Source organism: Vulpes lagopus, chromosome X (assembly GCF_018345385.1).
Source record: "Vulpes lagopus strain Blue_001 chromosome X, ASM1834538v1, whole genome shotgun sequence".
Classification (NCBI taxonomy): Eukaryota; Metazoa; Chordata; class Mammalia; order Carnivora; family Canidae; genus Vulpes; species Vulpes lagopus.
Genome location: NC_054848.1, coordinates 96,074,473 through 96,097,497, shown reverse-complemented (window position 1 = coordinate 96,097,497; position 23,025 = coordinate 96,074,473). Strand labels below are relative to the sequence as shown.

General features: G+C 37.7%; 1 protein-coding gene across 9 annotated transcripts in view; it reads left to right on the top strand.

The window, feature by feature from the left end:
• Nucleotides 1-23,025, top strand: part of TENM1 (teneurin transmembrane protein 1) — an 802,950-nt gene that overhangs the window by 345,353 nt on the left and 434,572 nt on the right. The window lies entirely within an intron of this gene.

The window sequence follows — 23,025 nt, the reverse complement described above, 5'->3', positions numbered from 1 at the left end:
AGTTAATGAAATTGGCATAGGTCTAGAAAATGGAAGATAATGTGTCTTGGATAAAAACATGGTCATTTTGAGAGTGAAACAATGGTTAATGGAAACAAATTTTATTTGTTTAATATAGGTAAGAGAAACACTGTTGGCTATGCAACCCTACTATGGCTAGTATGCCAATAGTAAGATCTATCATATGATCACTTCTTGCTACTGCTTGCATTTGAGCTTGGACACCTTGCATGACAGGGTTTGAGGCTTCTACTATGAGTATGTTCATTTTTAAAAAAATTTAAGACTTATTTATTTTAGAAAGAGAAAGAGAAGTGTGAGGGGGGAGCAGAGGGAGAAGGAGAGAAGCAGACTCCCTGCCGAGGGTGGAGCCCAACTCAGGGTTCTGTCCTACAACCCTGAAATCATGACCTTAGCTGAGACCAAGAGTCATACCCTCAACTGACTGAGCCACTCAGACACCCCCTAGTACATTCATGCTTGATGAGAAGACCCAAGATTTGAAAGAAGTGAGCCTGTGCAGAAAATGGCATTGTTTGATTTAATGGAACCTGAATAGAATGACTGGCTGTAATGTTGTCAAAGAATTCTGTGCAGTTTAATGGACTCAAGGAAAAAAAAAAACCTTTTGGTTTCTTTTTTCAAGAACATAGTCCACTTGTATTCTGATCTTCAGACTAGATATCCTTGGTAATTAGCCTGAAAATAAAGCCAGTGTCCTATGGACTGAATTGTGTCCCCTCAAAATCCCTACACTGAAGCCCCAACCCTCAATTTCATGATATTTGGAGATGAGACCTTTGGGAAGTAATTGGGTTTAGATGAGGTCATCAGAGTGGGGCCTTCATGATGGGATTAGTGCCCTTGTAAGAGAAGACACAGAGAATTTGCTCTCCCTCGAGGACACAGCAAGAAGGTGACCATCTGCAAGCCAGAAAGAGAATATTCACCAGAAATCAATGCTCTTATCTCAGATTTCCAATTTCCAGAACGGTGAGAAACAAATTCCTGTTGTTAAGTCACCCAGTATATGGTATTTTGTTACAGTAGCTTGAGCTGACTAAGGCACAGTGTAGTTGTCATTCAACTGCTAACTTGGTTTCCTTTTCCTGGAACCATCAGCAAAGGAATATGCTGCTTATGAGCAAAGAATGGGGGATGTTTGTATACCAGCCTTAATTATTTCAAGCCCATAAGATTATCCCATTTTTGCAGTTATTCAGCAGAACCCTAAGGAATTCTGTCTGGCCTAGGGTTTTTTTTTTTCCATTCATTTGTTTATTGATCACAAATATTCATTAAGCACATATCTGCATCAGAGGGTGCAGTAGGCATTGGGTCAAAGTACTATGGAGTTCTAAGCAGTAGACTGCAAACATGAAAATCCCAAGAGATGATGAAGAAATATCAGAAGAAACATAGAAAACTGAGGAAGAGGGAAGGTAAATACCTATATCATGATTTTATCTATACCCAGGTCTGATAACACAACATGTAAGAAATTAAATGCTGCAAATTATGAAATATTTCTAGGGAACCAAATTAAGTTTCTAGAGGCCAATTGTTCAATGGCAAATATAATTCACTATTGAAAAACAGACCACAAATAAGCCAACCTAGAGTGATTATGCATGAAAGACAAAGTTATTCCACATGTTCTTGATATGTCCTGGAGGCTTTATTTACAGTTTTTCCAGAGTTTATATAATCCCCAGCAGCCCCCCTCTGTTTCCATCAAAATGTTGCTGGCATCATTTATCTTCCTGTTCAGTACATGGACCATGATTTGAGAGCCTCTGAGGTGATAAAGACATAGTAGGTCTTGACTACAGGTAAAAGAACCAGTAGGTGGCATGTTGATTCCATGTCTGTCAAATCCTCTCTAAATTCATTCCCTTTTTTTCATCATTCTCAGAAAGAGGCAGCCAGATTACTCACCTGCTAGCCAAGATGGGTCACAACCTGTGCTCTACATGTGGAGCTTTTGAGAAGCCACAGGTTACCAGGAATGATGCAGAAGCAATTGTACATGATTGGTACTCCTCTGGGCTGAGTTTTGTCCATTCTTTTCTACTAATGGGGAACACATGTTGTGTACCAAGGAAGTCATTTTGCCTTTGCAGGAGCCCTTGCTTTCATTTACAGAATACAAGTCCCCTAAATACTGTGTCTGGGTTCAGTTTTAGTTTAAACTCTATCGCTTATCTGCTTATTCTCCTGTTTTCCTTTTCTTTCTTTAACCAAAAAGACAGAAGATGCTGTGTTTATCTAAGTGTATGCTTTCCACTGAGGTAGAAAGGCGTGGGGGAAATAGTTTTACCACCCAACTGAGGGTAATGTTTAGAAATAGCTAACTATTCTCTATTTTTGTTGCTTTTCATTTTACCAAAAGTATCTACTTACATGGAAAGGCTTTACTCTTCTAAGCCCTCAGGTGCAAACTCTCTAGAAGTAATTTTAGGCATAGGAATAGCTTATCCATGGTGTCTATGTCCCTATTTTGATCAACAAAAACAGAGTAAATCACCTTGAAATAAGTACAATGAATCATATTCTAACTTCATTCCTGTTCTGCTAGAGAAATTGAGCTGAAATATAAAAGCAAAATGGTGTATTAACTTTGCTGTAACATATCAATGCCTGAGTGTGTGTGTGTGTGTGTAAATATCATATATAGAGAGAGGTCTTTAGGCTTGGCTTTTTTTCCAAATTCCATTAGTTTGAACGCCTAGAGTTTTATTTTTGAGGTGGTCACATAGGCAGTTGAGTGCTGATTATGATTAGCCCATATTTTAGGCATGACCTGATTCATCTAAGGGAAATAGATCAGCAGCTTTTTGGAACATAAGACACTTTCAGAGATGTTGTTCTATGTACTTTGGCAGGTTTGTGTGATTTTTAAAACTACAGGCAGCAGCTTCTCTCTTTTGCACATTTATCTGCAAACATGGACTCAAGGGGTTAATCTTTAAATGTTCTGAAAGCTTATCATCTACCATAATATGTATAGATAAAAATACCTGAGTGGTCATTCTGTAAGTTAAATAAATGTCTGAATTTTTTCCATACTTCTACCACCTTTATTACTAAGCCTCATTGCAAAATGAGTAGCTAAGGCTCAGAGTTAAGTAATGAAAAGTCTGGAAATTTAACAAATACTTTATAATCATATTATGTTCTCAAAATATTCAGTATGAACCAGATTAGTCTTAAAACTCTCCCAAGAGAGATTAGTTGACAGGAGTGCCATAAAGGTAGCTTTTGCTTGTAAGGGAATCTCATACCATACGTTCCAGTGACATCATTATAACAAGGTTATTGTGTAGCACCTTGCATTTATCTAATGATGAGCATCCAAGAAAAGAAGTATATTTTAAAATTAGTTTCTGGTGGTCAATATTATTATCTTCATTTGAAAGATGGAAGAACAGAAGTCCAGAGAGATCAAGCTACATGTCCAACTTATAAAAAGTCATTGCCAGAGATTGGATTCTCAAGGGTCCACTTCTGTACTCTATCCATTCCTGTCACTCAGCTATGAAGCCATCAAAGATTTACTATAAGCAGAACTAAAAACAGCAGGACCTCCTCTACTTGTGATGTACCAAAGAGATAAGGTCCAATCACTTGACAGAATGGATCGAGGCTGATTGCGTCTGAAGAACATGGGCCAGATGATTTAAAAGGACTATTTTTTGTCCATGCTTAAAATGACCATTGAAGTACTTCACTTAGAAAAGACGTTATAAAGATAATGTTTCATTAATTTCCCTGTTCTGGCGATGCCTGGGTGGCCCAGTGGTTGAGCATCTGCCTTCGGCTCAGGTCGTGATCCCGGGATCTGGGATCAAGTCCCACATTGGGCTCCCTGCGAAGAGCCTGCTACTCCCTCTGCCTGTGTCTCTGCTTCTCTCTCTCAGTCTGTGTCTCTCATGAATAAATAAATAAATCTTTTTAAAAAAAATTTCCCTGTTCTGAATATGGTACCATTTTTTGAATAGTTGATAAACATTCTCATTAGCTAAACAGAGACAATGCTCTCGCTTCTGTCTAATCAGCAACTTTGCTCTACCCTTTTGTACACTGAAGCAATCCATTTTCTTTCCCTAGTTTTTTCTCCACTCACACAAACACAAACTTTATTTTTTGTCCTTAACCTTTTGAACATACCAAAAAAGTACAGAAAATGTAACGTTTATATGCCCACAACCAATATTATACTTATATTTATAGCTTGCCACAGTTGATTCATGGTGCTTTTTTTGTTAAAGAAACAAAATGTCAGGACACCTGGGTGGCTCAGTGGTTGAGCCTCTGACTTGGGCTCAGGGTGTGATCCTGGAGTCCCGGGATGGAGTCCCACATCAGGCTCCCTGCATGGAGTCTGCTTCTCCTCTCTCTTCCTGTGTCTCTGCCTCTCTCTGTGTCTCTCATGATAAATAAATAAAATATTTTTAAAAATAGAAACAAAATATTAAACACCTATGTAGAGTTCCACCCCATTCTTGGTTTCTCAGTTAGCCACTTTACTGAAATTGAATTTGTTTTGTATAAGTTTATGTATGTTTTCATAATTTTACTCTATATGTAAGTGTCCATCACTAGTACTTACTAAAACTTTTGCCCCTAAGATTTGCATGAATGTTATATGTTTTTCACAAACAAATATTTTTCAAATAGCTTTTATTTTGGAGATTTGTCCATGTTCATAAAGATAGCTCTGTATTGCTGTACACTATTCCATTTTCTGAATAAACTGCATTTAAACTATCCATTTCCTCTGCTGATGGACATTGAAATTAACTATTTCATTTACCACCGTGAATAAGGCTTTAATGAACTTCCTTATGGTTATCTCCTAGAATACATATACAAGAGTTTTCTAGCATAGATACTTAGAAGTGGAAGTGGGTTTTCATCTTCAAATTTACTAGATAGTTTAGGCTGCCTTCCAAAGTAATTTCATCTGCTTTTACTCATACCAGAGATACACAGTTATTCCTATTTCCTCATACCCTAACACTTACTATTATTAGACATCCTAAACTTTTTTCACTCTGATGGATGAAATAGAATCTTGTTATTGGTAGAGTTGAATATCTTATCATATTTATAAGCCATTAGTTTCTTCCTCTGTGAATTGCCTCATTTTGTCTTTTTCCTAGTTTTATTTTGAGCAGTTAATGTTTTTCTAATTAACTTGTAGGAATTCTTTATATATTCTGGATACTGATCCTTTTTTAGTTATATATCTACATTGAAAATATCTCCTCTTGGTCTGTGGCTTCACTTTGTACTTTGTTTAGGGTTTATAACCTTTTCTAATCTTTCTTTTTTATTTCAATTTTCAAATGGAAAACAAATAAATGATAGGAAACTGAGATTCATATCCTATCAATCCTATTAATAGACAAAGATGTCTTCTGTAAATATAATTCTTTTGGCCTTTTTTCTTCCACATAACTTCCAAACTTATTAAAAATCTAGCACAAATTCTATCAAAAGATCACTGCACTTTTATGGTTACAGAGCAAAATAAGATTAATTTTGGATTATACTGATGTGGTACACATTTATTTTTTTTCCTCTTGGTCTTTCTGCTTCAGCACAAAAGCTAATTGATTATGCATTTACCAGGCCCATCTGTCCAGTTGAAGGAAGAATCTCTCTATCTAGCTAGAGAACTGTTCTTCACAAGTTATATGAGCTGGTATGCCTGGGGGACATGTCTGAAGTCTCTCTGCTCATGTTTTATCCTGTTTGATTTCATTTTCTTTAAGTGTGAGCAATGTATCTTTTGTTTGTGAATAAGATTGGGGAGCATGTTTTTCCAGTACACATCTGTAAAATAAAAAAGATTTGGCAGTGCATTTTTGTGGCTTTTTTTACATCTAACTAGATAGCAGTTAACATCCGTCTCTGCAATGTTGCAAAATTCTTTGTACCTGTTGTTTTCCTGTCTAACCTATAATTAAAATAATGCTGTGTTTAAAATGTTTTTCTACTGTCATCATCCTTGTGAGTTTCAGCAATTCCTTTTTGTTATGCCGTAGGTCTGGTGGATGTTTTAGAAGAGGGAAGAGGCCATGTCACATTCACTCAGATGTGATTGTTTATGGTTTCTCGATGGATGTAATATGATATGTTTAGAGGCAGTGTTTATATGGTTTGAACATAACCCATTTTACACTTCACCGATTTTTACCAAGCAGAGAACATGTCTGCCTTTGTTTGCTACGCTGATGGAGCCATGTTCACCTCTTTAGACATAATTGCCTTCAAGTAGAGGAAGTTGTTTTTTCCAACTCTATTTTATAGAAGTCTGTCACTGAACAAACTGATCAAGACATGAGAAAATAAGATCTGTGTGTCATAGTTGAATGGCAAACCTAAGCCTCAAACCTGAATCTAGATTATACCAGATTGAGGCAGGTGAGCAGCCCAGGAACATAACCTGATTAACATCACAAATCATGGGATTAGTAAACTGGCATCAGTAGAGGAAGAGTGCAAATCAAGATAGAGACCACGAACGGGGATCCCTGGGTGGCTCAGCGGTTTAGCACCTGCCTTCAGCCCAGGGTGTGATCCTGAAGACCCTGGATCGAGTCCCACATCGGGCTCCCTGCATGGAGCCTGCTTCTCTCTCTGCCTATATCTCTGCCTCTCTCTCTCTCTCTCTCTCTCTCTCTGTGTGTGTGTGTGTGTGTGTGTGTCTCATGAATAAATAAATAAAATCTTAAAAAAATAGAGACCACGTGTCCAAATCAAATCCTGTTAGAGTAAAAAGAATCAAACTCAGAAAGCCAAAGCAGTTGGAGTGAAGCAAGGATAATGTAATCACAAACTAAGAGATAGTGTGCAGACTCTGTTTTCTTAAGCAAACCATTTTATTTCTCTAAACCTCACTTTCATCATCTTTAAACATAAGGATTTGATTATTGACAAGGACTCTTCCAGCTTTAACATGTTTTAATTCCAAATCTAGGATGTAAGGAAACACAGAGGACTAATGCTAAATCCAAATACCAGCAAACTATTCACATTTATGAGAGGGGCATACCAACTGGCAGGCAAGTAAGATGGTAGTAAATAATATTTAATTGGTCATACTGCATTTTGAATCTTTATAAGCTTTTTAGAGCTCAAACATACAAGAGGTAGAAAAGTCCAAGGACAATATCTTCCTTCTAAAAAAGGATTAAGACTTCATTATGCTTAATAGTGAGAAAGGGTAGTGATCAGACTGGTAAAGAGTAATCTAGAGTAGAATGGGAAAAGGAGGGAGAAGGTAGGAGAAAGAGGAAGAAAGCAGAAAACTTCTGAGGTAAGGGTTATCAGGGAGCTGGAAGAGAGGCTCGGACACTAACAATGGAAGAGGGCTGACTAGGATCTGGAAACAAAAGATAGATGCTACTTTAGAGGGAAGGAGCACTTATTTTCCTGCATAATCATAAATATATTTGTCATTCATGCATATAGGTACTCTTCTATAGAAACTACTGATGCAGACATAGGAAATGATACGACATATTTTAGACAACATTCTTAATATCACATTATACTGAACACACTTTAATGGTGTGACATGGAAGTGTAACTTTAAAATGTTCATTTTCTCAGCCCCTGAGCCAATATCGCTAAGCCACCTGTGGTCTATAGAAAATTATCTTATTGGCAAAGAGACCATGTGCCTTTCCAGAGTCCACATGGTATTTTAAACCCGGTTTCACTCCTGCAAACACATCCTTGTGCATGCAACGGCCGTGCTTCTTTCCTGTGTCCTTGAAGTAACTTTTAACGGATAGATAAGTGAGATGATTCCCCTTTGGAGCCTCACTTTTGCTGTTATTTCTTTAATTTTAATAATTCTCACTACCTTGAATCATTTATGAAGGTAACTCTGTGCCAACTCTGAGTGACCAGACCAACTGAAAACAAATCAGTGACCCCTTAGAAGCTAATGTAGTGAATGTGTCCCGTTGCTCCCAAGAGGATGGGAAATATTAACACTTAGGGTAAGAGGTTAATAAAAACTTGAGTCAAATGTTGTAATGAATTCATTCATAGAGCAGAAATGTATTTTAACATTTTGTAATATATATAAAACATTTATAAATATCAACTAATGTATATTTAATGAACATAGCAAGTTTTCTACTGCCTAATATCCAAACATTATATTTCATAATTACGATCTGCTCACTGGGCAACATTTCACAGATGAGAGGTCATGGCTGTGAAAACAATTTTTAGAAGCATAAGCCCCAAATGTACATTTTATAGCATTTTAGCAAACCAGATTACTGTATTTACCCATGTTTGTCCCTTAATTTTGAAAAAGAAGTAACTTTATTATCGTTATTTTAGTCAATAGATATTTACTGAGCATTTCCTGTGTGCTGTGGAACCTGGAAGGACACACAGCAGTTTACTAGGTCACAAAATGGGGTTGACCTCTTCAGGCAGTGGGAATCACACGTGCAAAAAGCCAGAACCATGAGAACGTGGAAGGACTTATTGGAGAAACTAAAGCTAGCGTGGTTTACCCAGAGCACAAGGTACCTGTAGGAAAGTGAGGTGAGAGAGGTGAACTTTACCCACAGCCCTCTGTGCCATCTGTGGAATTTGGGCTTCATTCTAAAGGCAGTGGGGAACATATAAGCGGCATGACTGTATTTGCATTTCAGAAAGCTAAATCTAGCAGCAGCTTGAAATAAAGACTGAGTGAAGGATGGTTAAATATGGACACAGGGAAGCCAATTAAGAGGTTATTTCATTGATCCAAATGAGAAAGAATGAAGAATGGTTGGGACTAGAGTTGTGGAAGAGGAAACAAAGCAACTGACAAAGCAACATGGCGTGACCATGGGCTTTGGAGTCTGTCAGAAATAACTTCTAATTCCTGCAATAATATTTACTATCTCTATGGGTTTTTGAAACTTATTAACTCCTTTGAGATCACAGTGGTGTGGCACAGTGCCTGGTGTGAGTGCTCAGTAAATGGTTACTATCATTTCACTATTGGGATTGTATGATCTACGGGACTTGGTAACCAGTTGTATGTAGGAGTTGAGAGATAAAACACAACCTATAACGATTCCCAAATTTTCCCTTCAGATAAAATTGTCAATGGCAGGCAAAGCCCCTGAGAAGTTGAAGAGCAGTATAAATGCTTATTTTTTTCAATAATAAGTGAAAAAGTGTGCAATCCTATTTGTACATTTCTATTTGGGGATGTGGTTTTAAAATAGGAACAGTGGCTGGTGGCTGTGGGGTAGAGAACTGGAGATAAAAAGAAAAACTAAGCAAGACAGATAAGACATGTAGAGGTTAAGTTAGTCTTCATAGGGTTTAACTGAAAGCTAATGGACAGTTTTAAGGAGGCAAGTAATGTAGTAAAAATATGAGGAAATATTGTGAGTCATAGAATCACAGAATTCGAAAGCTGAAATGGACTACAGAGTCCATCTAGTTCAATTGTCAAACCGATGACTCCAAGAACCAGCTAAGCACATAAGCATTTCTGCGCAAAGCCACCTGTGCTTCATCTGATTTAGTATCTTCTGGGCAGATCTTTTTTTGGAAAGGATGATGGTGATTTTTACATAAAATGCTTCTCCAGACCTAGAGGGACCATTTGATAACCACTCATAGATCTAGCATTAAAAAGTGTCAGTAAAAAAACTCAAACTTATTCAGCCTGTGTTTAGAAGTTCATCTTTCTTTCTTATAAGCCTATCAATTTAACCTATAATGTGTACCTTCCCTTTTAGCTGTAGGCTCTTGATAATTTCCACCTATCAGTACAAGGCGTATAATTGCTATTGGACTTTCTTTCAGCTATTTTATTTTTTGCTATTTGCCATCAAGATATGCTTTGATGGCTAATGTAACCAAGGTTTTTTTTTCCTAACATCTGATAATAACAAATAATAAACATAATAATAACAATGATAAACAATAACAATAATGTGTTTATGACACATTTTAAGTACTTTACACGGGGCAGCCGTGCTGGGTGGCTCAGCAGTTTAGCGCAGCCTTCGGCCCAGGGTGTGATCCTGGAGACCCGGGGTCTAGTCCCGCATCAGGCTCCCTGCATGGAGCCTGCTTCTCCCTCCGCCTGTATCTCTGCCTCTCTCTGTGTGTCTCATGAATAAATAAATTAAAAATATTTTTAAAAATAAGTACTTTACACATATAGACTCCTATAATTCTTATATATGATAGACACTGTTATCATTCCCATTTTACAGGAGAGGAAACCAAAGCCAGAGAGCTTCAGTAGTGTGTCCAAGGTCACACAGCTAGTAAATTGCAGAGTCCATATTCAAACACAGGTAGTGGCAGTCTGACTCCGGAACCCAGGCTCTTAACCCCTTCATTGTTCTGACAAATAAATATGTTTTGCTGGCTAAGAAACAGATGCTATATTGAACATTATATAACACTGGTCTCTTCAGATAAAATTAATTATAATTCCCTTAATAGTATTTATTTCTCTCATTTTGCCTCTCCTAAAATCTTCATCCAGGTATTTATTTCTGTTTTGACAATTGCCTTAAGATGCATATGTTTGCATTTGTTCTGATTTTGTTTAAGTTCTCTATTATGAATATATGCCCAGGGCAATAGCAAGGCTTATACAAAAAACAAAGGGAAAAGGGATGGATTGATGGATGGTTGGAAAAGTAGATAGATGATAGATAGATAGATAGATAGATAGATAGATAGATAAGGCCTCCCCCACTTCTTGGATCTCAAAGGGCTCTGGGATGTGATAAAGCAAAACACTGTTAAAAATTCATACAAGTAACTTGTGTTGTATATTATGCATGGCAACTAAACTTTTTAGTGTCTTGGCAAAGCCCTGGGGCAGCAGAGAGGTACCTCAGAACAGAGAAAGTGCATTTGAAATGGTAATGAGAAGCGAACCCTGTGACAAAGTGCTAGTCAGTGAAATATTTCTCTGAGACAAACATAAATTTTGGAGAAGGTGGAAAGTCATTGACTGCTGCCATACCATGACCTATTTTAATGTTTTCTTTTTCCCCCCACACTATGCTTAGATGACTTTACTGAGGGCCCAATTTTCATAGTGCAATAAATACCAATCCATTTGAAGCTTGATGCTAACGTGTTAGGTTGTTAGTTCTCAGAATGGCAACTTTGGGTTTCATTGTTTTAAGCCAGCAGCAGATCCTATATTAAAGTACTTTCAAGGTTTAGAATCCTTGAAATACTACTCTGTTTTAAAGAAAATTCCAAAGTTCTTCTTCATCGTGCCGTAATAGACTATAAACTTGGTTTTTCTCTGGACTGTTGGATAAACAGTGAGTGAATTCCTTATATAACACATTTTTGTTGGTACAAAGTTCATTAAAGTCTCAGCCTTCTGGTTGCTGATGAATAAAATATGATAATGAAAAGGAAGCAGCTTCCAAGTTTGCAAGAGTCATTGAGTACCATTTCTCATCACACACACATACACTTCAGTATTCAGTGCAGCCTGTGGGCTACTGGTACAATGCTCTGCCTTAAATCAGCTAGAACTTCCAGATGCTCAGAACTTTGAGGTAGGAGATTAGGAAAGAAAGGCTGTCTAGGGAAACTTTCAGTCAGCCCCTAAGAAGAAATTTAAGGGAGGAGGGGAGGTAGGCCACAGTGGAATGTGAAAACCACAGATGCTATCTCCAGCAATAGAGCACTCAGAGGACAGAGAATGAAGTCGTGTAAATGCTGTGTTGGGAACAAGGGCAAAAGGCAAGGGACACAACAGATCTTCAAAAAATTGTCCTTCACTGAGCCAAAGACAACTATGGAGCTGGCCCCACACTAAATTGTCACAGCCTGTTACCCTTGGGTACCCTCAGGAGCTCCAAAAGAAAACACCAGAAGCTTGGAACACAAACAGACAAAATCAGGATGGACCTCCAGTGTCTTTTGACATACATGTGATACTCTTTGATTCCTTGAGAAGACTTTCTGAGAGTGCAATACCCTGACTTTGTAACAAGCCTTGTGTGTTTAAGAAGTAGAAGTGGTCATGAATAGGCTCAACAGCCTGTTTAGAAAGTGCCATGAATTTTTTCTTCATTATTGAGGGACCATGGGCTTTCAGCAGTCTAGAAACAGATATGGTCACATGACTGTCAGAACTCAGGCTTGCTTGTCCTTGGCATCCCAATAAACACTTGCAGGTATTCCTTGCAATTTGCAGGATCCTGGCTTCTCACTGCCTGAGTCTTTCCAATTCTTTCTGGGCTCAGCACCTGCTCCCCAGTATCTCGCATGCTTAAAGGCAGTCCTTCCACAGTTTTCTGCTCTGGCCTTCCTATAGCTATCGCCACAATTAATGGTGCACTCTTTATGTGGACTGTCTCCCTTTCAGGGGTCCCAATGTTGCCCACTCCTTTGATGTACCTCACTGGGTCACCAGGACCATAATCTGTTCTATGTAGAAAGGAGAAAACTGCCCGTGTCCCCTCTTCTGTGGCAGTTTTTGTCACCTGGCCCTGGAAGCAGCACTACGGATGCTCAGTCCCTCATGAACACAGTTCTTTGGTTTTTGCCAGTGACCCTTATAAACAGGTTCACGGAGCCAAACAGAGAAAGCATATTATGCTTTAGTCCGGCCATCTTTAGTTCTCCATCTCTGGCCCCTAGATATATCCCTCACTACAAATTTCCATAGGACACTTGTATTCAAAGGTCTCCCTCAGCCCATCCAAATAACTCATGCAAATGAACTCCCCGGGGAGTTGTTATATGCTCCTTGCTCACTCTAAGGTCATACTAAGCCTGGACCACCCAGCCACCAACTTGGGATTCCTCATGCCATGGAGGCTCACTATGTTTGAGGTACTGGGGCCAGATGATTTTCCCCAAGTTTTAAGTGCTATCTGAAGAAACACTAGAGATGATTAAGAGGAGGCTTTGGGGTTTTTTTTTCTTTTTCTTTTTCTTTTTCCTTTTCTTTTTCTTTTTCTTTTTCTTTTTCTTTTTCTTTTTCTTTTTCTTTTTCCTTTTCTTTTTCTTTTTCTTTTTCTTTTTCTTTTTCTTTTTCTTTTTCCTTTTCTTTTTCTTTTTCTTTTTCTTTTTCTTTTTCTTTTTTTGGAGGTGCGGTAGAGGTGGATACCGCTTGTGATGAATATTGCCCACAGACTGTAACATAATAAACTGTGTGACAGCTACCATACAACTCTGAGGCCAGGCAGGCCCAACTTTGAAGTTTACAGAAGGAAAACACTTACAGGAAACAGTGACGATGTCCAAATGGAACGATTTTTTCCCCTCCTTCTGAATCTCTCACCCACTAGCTCCTGTTGCCCTGGACCTTTTTAAAGTAGAGGCCACTAGTCTTGTATATTATGCCCCTGAGACTAGGAATATACTGGCTTGAAGAATGTAATGTCTTAGAGGACACAGACTGTGCCTCCTGTGTATCTTTCCATCATCTGGTACGCATGTACTCTCAATGAATATTAACCAGTAAGGTGTGACCCTCTTAACCATAAGAGATGATTCCTCGTTTTGAGATGATGTGCCCTGGGAATAAAGAATGCTTCCTTCATTTTCCATGGCTGTCAAACTGGCATCTTTCATCAACACTAAATTTCCTTTTAAGTAGTGGAATGCCTTACAAGTTTTAACAGGAAATCTCTCAGCACCTCTAGCTATTTGTTGAAAAGAAAACAACTCTTTTTTTTTTCCAGATACATCTTGCAGAAACCCATTTCCCAAATAAAATACAAAAACGTAGTATCATATTTAGAGGGAAAGAAATAAGCCCCTGAATCATAGTGCCAGTTTCATGTTTTCCTTAATGTTGCAAAGGTGATTATTTTTGCCATAATCTTCTTCTGGCCGTTAGCCCAGGATGGCAAGCTGCATAGCGCCTTGTTTAAATAAAAGAGAGAGGAGACTTTCTTGAAACCATTTTTTTCCCCAGAGAATTTGTACATATGTATGTAGGAAGAGTGTGGATAGAATTCTCAGGACAAAAATTTCCCATCTACTACTTTCATTGTAATTCATGAAAAATGGAGTTCTATCACTTGTTATTAATTGAAGCCTAGGAAATATACTCTAATCATCAATATTGTTTCCAAACAACATATAAATATCATGGCATATTCCAAACCACCAAACAGCTTACACTCGTGATGCATTCTGCGGCTCCTTCCTTCCTTCCTTGCTTCCTTGCTTGCTTTTTATTTTTAGTTGGGAGTCTGTGTTGGTTCAAAAAAGAGAGGAGTGGGCACGTATAGAATGGCTTAGTGCTTTGCCTCAGCCTCCGTGATAATCATTCTTTACTCTCTTTTTTTTTTTTTGGTCTATTCAAATGTGTACAGTTCTAAAAAGAACAGTTTATTTGAAAAGGGGCTAATTGGCATGAGCTGCCGTTCCTGTCACGCTGAAGTCCTGCTGACAAGGCTGAGGTTGGCAGAGAAACAAATAAAAGCAACTGATAAATGTCAGAAGTGAGTATGTAGTAAAACATACTGTTTGTTTAATGTTGATAAAAGGGCAGGTGGAAAGTACATCAAATCCTCTTCTCAGAGAGTCCTTGACTCATAAATTGCAAATACTCACGAGAAATTAAATTTATGTCTTATTTAGTCATGGCTAAAACAATACAATAGCAAGTGTACTAGGAGTAGAGCATATAGCAAGCCCTGCTACTATCCATGCTTGCTTCTAACAGATCTGACAATTATGAAAAGTTATGTTTCCTAGAGATGATACTCTAATGTATCCTTTAGCCATTGTAAATACTTAGATTCTAATAGCAGAGCAGAGGGACAGTGGCATTCCAGAAAATAAACTTAGGGTAAGATAACTTGTTTGAAATCAAAATGTTGTTGGAAAAATGTGTGTAAATGGCTGTTAACCAAAGCCTGTTTTTAAATCGACTTGATTATATTCAAATTTCCAAGATCTATTACCTTCCACTCTAATTACTCTTAACTTGGCCATGACTCCTAATGTTTTATCAAAAGTTTTAATTTCCTGCTTTCTTTATGTCATTTGACAATGCTAGCACTGGGGTCCTTTCTATTTTAAGGGTCACCTTCTTTTGAAATACACACATAAAGGATTGACTTGCGATGGGAATAATAATTTACCTGTTTCTGCTTGTTCTTTCAGTCTATGTTAACTATATTGACTTTTCCTAAAGAGGGAGGATCTGTGAATAGTTAACTCATAGCAAAAATATTTTAAATTACATGTTAATTTCCTCTAATGCTGTCACAGGAAGTTCTGACTTGGCATTACCACCATGCTCTTCTTGGGATAATAAGGGCACACATGCTGCTTATCTGATTGACACTTCTTTCAGAAGCAGGAGATAGTTTTATTGACTTTGGTGTAAATCTCATAGTCAAGGCTTCCTTCATATAAAAAATAATAATGTGAACCTTGGCTGTTGGCAAGGTCACAGACTTTGGATCTGAGCCAAAGATCTATTTTATTTGGGGCTTCCAAGCAAAATTTTCATACCAGAACCCATCAGATTCACGTCACTGCAAAATAAACATGTTTTTACTCGATCCCAGGTTTAGTGTGAGAGGCCCTTATGTTGTAGGGGCCTGTTTGGGCAGTATTTGCGCTTCAATATTGAGTACCTGTAAAATTCAGCTAGAAAAGTGAAAGCTATCCAGGTGGGCTTGATAAAAATCAGGAAAGGCCGCCTGAAAGTTTTAACAAATCCACCTCTTTTGCTTTGCTTTACCCTTGTAAAGAATCTGTGCTTTGGAGAGAAGTGACAGATTTTTGCTGTTGGAAATATTGGTGTTATTGTTCGAAACACCACTAATTGTAAGAAACAACCAAGGGATGTGACAGTAGACAAAGAATGTGACCTTCACAAACCCTAATGTTGCCAATAAAAACCTGGAGTCCAAAATTTTGATGTCAAGTGACTTTTTTTAATTTTATTTTTTCCTGAGACGCCTGGGTGGCTCAGCAGTTGGGTGCCTGCCTTCGGCTCAGGGCGTGATCCTGGGATCCGGGATCAAGTCCTACATTAGGCTCCCTGGGAGCCTACTTCTCTCTCTGCCTGTGTCTCTGCCTCTCTCTCTGTCTCTCATGAATAAATAAATAAATCTTTAAAAAATTTATTTTGTCCTGATTTTTGAGGAAGTAGATGGTCATTGTAGAAAATTTAGAAAGCACAGTGCAGTAAATCTTGAAAATACGGAAAAGTATAAAAATGCAAGGGGAAAACTACTTATTCTCCTACAAACCAGAAGTAACAACCACCAACATTTCAGCTTATTTTCTTCCAGGCTTTTCATTTTTTACGTAATGCGAATCATATTATTTATGTAATGTTACATATTTTGTTTAACATTAGTCACATGTAAGTTATAATACCAGTAAATGACTTTTGGGGAAATCATTTTAATGGCTCTATCATGTTCCATAATTTACTTAAATATTCCCCTGATGCTAGATATTTAGAGTGCCTCTAATTTTTCAGCATTCTAAATAATTCTACATTGACTACTTTTTTGCTTGCATCTTTGCCTGCATTTCAGATTATCTCCCTAGGAGAACTTCCAACAATAAAATAATAGGTCAAACAGAATGAACCGTTTTTAAGATTTCTATTATGGTTTCAAATTCATTTCCAGAAAACCTTAGCTCATTTACATTATAAGCAACAGTGTATGAAAGGACCTGTCTTATTACTCATTTTCCCAGCACTGAGTTTTATTTTTTTTGTTTTTTTTCCAGCACTGAGTTTTAGTGTTTTTTTTTTTTTATTCTTTGGTAATTTTGTCAATACAGGGTGCTTTTGTGTTTTACCATTTCTGCCTTTGATTAATTTTCAAACTAATGTAAACTTGTTGACAGACCTGAAGGCTAGATTCTACACCACTTCCTCAGGAGATGAGATGTTTTATTTACAGTAAGAATTGCCTTTGACTATTGATTCATATTTGAAGTGATGTAGAAAGTATATCATCTACATATTTTATATCAGTTAAATGCAAAGAATGGTTAATTGAGGATTGGAAAAGCTCAAAAGGAAAAACATGCATAATAAAGGCTAGATTCTTTCCTGTGTTCTTTATTCATTCACTTTTTTAATTTGAAGAGTTCATTTGGGCAAAAATATGTTGGAATGGGGCAGTGCCAAACTGGAAGTGGTTAGGAGTGCTCCCCCTTTTGAAATGTTTAATCATGGATATAATAACCCATAGACTTAAAAGTAAAAATGTGCAGCAATAGTAAGCCTGATTTGTTTGGAACTTTTTGGATTGATATTTTCTGCCCAGTTTTCTACCTAAAAGGGGGATAAAATTGACTCACATATGAAAGAGAAACTCTTCATTTTCCACTTGTAGAATATCATTCAATCCAAAATCAATCCATAGGATAATAATAATTTCCTTACTTTCCTGTATCTCATCACCTTCCTGTTTCATCATTTTTACTTCAGTGGAAGTAATGTGTGTAATGGGGAAGAAATCTCTGCCATTTTATTAAATTTTATTTTTTGTAAGACAAAGGTTGGGAGGTGAGATTGGTTTACCTTCAAGTAGGAAACCTTCAAGTAAGAAAAAATGCTGCCTTTAAAGGAACAAATAGAACTCTGACCTTAAAGCATGAAAGGTAGGAAGTAATATTGCACGTTAGTAGTATTGCACATTAAATGGACTGTATTTTTAAATTTTGAAGTTACATCCTGCTGTTATTTTATTCTACTATTGCTATTGTTTTATATGGACCTGATTTAAAAAAAAACTTGGCAGTGGTTTACAACATGGACTTTGAAGCTGAACAGACTTGTACAAACTCCTTACATTTCAGGCTGCTTATATAATGGCATGTATGCGGCACTCCCTCTTATACTTACCTGTTTGGTTCTTTCTTCCATCAGGTGGCTATTAACCACACTTAATGTTGTATGTCTTTTGTGACTCTACATGAAATGCATGAAAAATATGTGTACAGTGGATACGGCAGCTAGGAAAAAGAAATGTTGACAGGTACAGAGAGCATCAGGTCTAAGACATTTGCCTCATTTACTTTAAACCAGCCTAGCTAAAGAAGTATCAATTTTCTCTTGAAATTTTTTGACTAGGGATCCCTGGGTGGCGCAGCGGTTTGGCGCTTGTCTTTGGCCCAGGGCGCGATCCTGGAGACCCGGGATCGAATCCCACATCAGGCTCCCGGTGCATGGAGCCTGCTTCTCCCTCTGCCTATGTCTCTGACTCTCTCTCTCTCTCTCTCTCTGTGACTATCATAAATAAATAAAAATTTAAAAAAAATTTAAAAAAAAGAAAATTTTTGACTAAAAGACAAATTCCTCTATATATCTTATTAAAATATTGATAACTAGTTTTATCCCTACATTTTGTGCAATTAGGTATAAATGAAATAAATGTGAAGAAATGAAAAGACAAAAAGACAGGACGAAGGTCCTATAATGGAGGTCTGGTTAAATAAATGAGGGTATTTCTCTAGAGTAGAACCATTATGCAGCATTAACCATAATGCTTTAGAAGACTAATGACATGAGACATTTTTACATGATATGTTAAGTAGAAAAAAGCTTATTATAAAACAGTGTCTATGTAATGATCATAATTTCTCAGAAAACATAATTATATATGTTTTAAATCAGACAGAAAAATGTCCACTAAATTGTTTATGATGGTTCTTTCTGGGTGATGAGCATATGCAACCTGTAATACTTCTATAAGTTTAAAATATTGTTTTCAGGGAAAGGAAGAAAAATAAACTCTAGAAGAATAGTATATACACATACTAGCCACATCCTAATTCCAGCAGGTAGGAAGGGCTCACAGATTCTTTTAAAAACTATTTTTTTGCATTTCATACTTTTGTCTTTTAATTTTCCCCCTTTGTTTGCACAAGGAGTCAAAAAATGTTATTGAGTAATGACATATCAAAGTACAAAGATGAAAAAATATTGTTAGAAGAAAGTTTGCTTTGTCCAAACCTTATTTTACATTGATTTGGAATGGTAGAGGAAAAATAATAAACAGTAAATAATAAATTTCAACCCAAGATTTCATGCATAAATGGGTAAGCATATTTATTTGTTTTTAAATCATTTCTTTGAAAATTGCAGGTCAATTTCCATTTTTACCAATAGCTATTGCCCTTTACTACCAAACATAACATATAGGTCTCTGCCATATTATAAAAATGATGGTGAAATGTGAAGACTAGTAAAAGAAATCCAGCATAATGTAACAGTGTAGGTTTCAGGCTCAAAATGGTTCTTGATCTGTTCAGCACTTGACTCTACTAAGCCTTTGGCAGAGGACAAAAGTTATTACTAAGGAACACTTTCCCACATTCCGGTTAGGACTCAGTCATGAGTAAAAACTCTTTATGGTTAACTACTACCATGCATTACTTTTCTATTCTTTGTAGGTGCAATGAAATGCTGGGGGAAAAAGACAGCATAAGACATTAGATAGCAGGGTTATAGGTAAAAGTTGTTTTAGGATCAACTTATTGTCTATTCTGGGACGCAGATTCTATTCTGCTTCTGTTGCCCATGATAAATGTATACTTGCTCCAGGCTCATTCAGCTACAACAGAAGATTATAGAAAAACAGCATGAAGCTCAAATGTTTCCGTCCTTCATTCAGTCAATAAGCACTTCTTGAGAAAGGCACAGTACTGACACTTTTGAGGTTACACAGATGAATAAGATAGAAACTCACTCCCATGAAGTTTGTTCTGGTAGAAGAGAGAAGACATACAGAAATGGAACTTACTTTATGGGTTTGGAGAATGAGAAGTCCTATAAGAAAGGGACAAAGAGGGTTATGTTCAGCTGGTGGAAGCTTGGAGGTAAATCAGGAAAGAATTTGTGGAGAAGTTAAACATTTCACGTACGACCTAATGAACAGGGAGGGCTTTGTCACAAATAAATGGATGCAAGGGACACACATAATAAGAAGCCATTTAAATATTTTCTGGTATATAATAAGTATTAGTTACATTTGTAAGGGTAAAAGGCTTAGTTACTGTAACAAAATGACCCAACAACAAAATTATTGTACTTTCATGGAACAGTCTGAACAGTCCAGGGTGGGTGAGCAGACACATTGGCTGCACACAGTCATACAGGGACCCAGATTCCTCACTTTATGTTATTCTATCATCCCTAAGGCCACTGTTATCATCTGGGTGGTTGAAACTGCTCCATCCACATCCTAATTCCAGCAGGCAGGAAGGGGAAAGAGTGAAGGGAACACTTGCAGTGGGTTAAGGTTTCCACTGGTGAGCAAAGTCACCTAACTAAATTGGGGCCGAGTAATGCGGTCTCTGGCTGGGTGGTCATGTGATTTCTATAATTCTGTTACTAAGGAAGAACGGGAAAACAGATTTTGGTGGATAGCTATTCTTACAATTGCACAGTACGTACTGTCACCATGCCATAAATGTACCCGAGTAATCTGAGATACCTAGTCCACTTCCCTAAGCAGCGAGTTTTCTGCTATACAAGTGGCTTGAAACCAAGATGTTCTTGTCACCATTACTATGGAACAGAATTCAAATCATTCCCAAGGCCTACCTCAAGCTCTCACTAAATAAACTTCCCTCACTGCTTAAGGATTGTATCTTTGCCCCTAAGTATCCCAAGCTGTGAAGGAATGGGTTATAGAGTGAACTACAAAATCAGTGCACTGAATTCCCTGGTTTTATTATTTTTTTTTTGATTAATGCATTTCACAGTACAGTGGCAAGGGAAAATTGGTTGAAATGTTTTATTCTATACTAAATTCTTCTTTTGCCTTTTAAAAACCATTTGCTAAAAAAACTTCAGGTTCATTTTGAAATTTCAAGTAATAGTTCTCCTTTTGTGAAATATTTTGCAATAAATTAAATGGATAATAATGAATGCTGTGGGAAGTTTATAGCTTTCATAATATGTACTTTTCTAGCTGTTCTAATTTTTCATGGTCATCTTGGGAATGTAGTAGCACAGCATCTTATTTAAGTTTGGGAATTATACCAAATGGGGATTTTGAGTACTGTGCAGAAATGTCTATTTTTTAAAAAGATTTTATTTATTTATTAATGAGAGACAGAGAGAGAGAGAGTCAGAGACACAGGCAGAGGGAGAAGCAGGCTCCACGCAGGGAGCCCGATGTGGGACTCGATCCTGGGACTCCAGGATCATGCCCTGGGCCGAAGGCAGGCACTAAACCACTGAGCCACCCAGGGATCCCCGAAATGTCTATTTTTAATCAACTTTTTATTCTATATCCTGTTGACATAGTGATTTATTTGTGACTCAGAAATGGCAGGACAATCCACCTGTCTCTAGTGATCTCTTGTCTCACAGAATCTTAATTGTAATGCTAATTAAGTCTTGGAGTTAGTGAGACACTCAACTAAGTGATAAGTACAAGATATTGATAAATGACAAGTAGGAAAGCAGTTAGCAAGTCCTTGGTAAATGTGTTTTAATGTTTTGTGAAATTTGAAAATTAGCAGAAAGAAATGAGTATATTTATGAAATTTTATAAAGTAACTACTATATCCCAAATATTGTTCTAGATGTTGCAGAAGGTTATATAAATAGAAAGAGTGAACTCAACTTTCGTTGATCTTTGTCTCTACTGAATGGAAGGCAACATATACTTTCAAAAGCAGAAGTGATACCAGCAAGGCAAGTTATCAAGTATAGGTTACAACAGAAGATAAGAACTGGCTTTGTAGGACAGGAGATGTGGCTTTTGGGATATACACCATCTGGATATGTGACCCTGAGGAGGTTACTCCTTCTCTCTCGGCCATAGATTCCCCACCTACAATATGAGGGTGTTGCATTAAATAGACTATGATCCCAAAGATTATGTGATTGACTTATGTAGCTATATAATATAAATGATCTACTTATATTGAGAGAATGCAGAGCACTGAGGGAAAACAATTCAAGTGTGAGAAGTTCACATTCCCTGTGATGTTGATATTTAATGGACAAAGATTACCTAAGATTCTCAAGTGATTACTTTCAGTGACCTTCAAGGACCCTTCTAATGCTAGGACTTCATGAATATTGGTAGGCAAAAAGTGAGATCTCTTTTATTCTCTTGAAAAACCATAAAAGATCTAAATTAGGTGTTATTTTCACATCTGTATCTGTACTCATCAGATGAATTGGAGAGAATCCAAATGGAATGAATAAAAAATGAAGATCTATGTGTATTTGTGGGAGTGGGGGAAGTTTCTTTGACGTTGGGTAAGATTTTTTAAAACTTTAATTTACATAATCCATATAAGGAAAGACATGAAAATAATGTATAAGTTACTGGGAAGTGTAGGTAAAAGCCAAGTCAGGAAAGAGAAATGAGTTTTCTGATACAGGGAGGAATGGGAATGAAAGTCATGGGGGGGCAAGGGCAAGATGGCATCAGAGTAGGAGTCCCCACCTCCCCCGGCCCCACCTAGATGACTTTCACAACATCCTGAACACCTATGAATTTGACCTGAGATTTAAAAAGAGAACAGCCAGAACACTACAGAGAGAAAACTTTTTGCTTCTAGCAAGGTAGGAAGGCTGAAAAAAAATTAAAAAATACAGTGGGGGAGGGGCCCCGCCAGGGGCCAGGCAGCAGCAAAAGCCTCTGGGACAGGAAAGCCCAGCCCTGTAGAAGTGGAAACTTTAAAAATCTGCACCGGATTTTTCCCCCAAAGGAAAAGGGCTTAGCAGGGAAATTGGGCAGAATCTCGGGAGGGGCAGTGGAGCCTCCAGATTCCTGGAGTCACTATTAGAGGAAGGGCGCCCGGGGGAAAGCACACTGCAAACCGAGGACGGATCTCGGTAGAGGGCTGGAGTGCATGCTCTAGGGGCATTTGGGAGAAGCCAGGTGGTTAGGCAGGCTGGCTCCAGTCGGAGGTGGCTGTGCCCCATTGCCTCCAGAAGCTGTGGCCTCCGGGAGTGCAGTACCAATAGCACAGGGCCCTGGATCCCAGGGCACCTGAGCAGCTGCAGCCAGGGATCCTGCACTCCCCCTG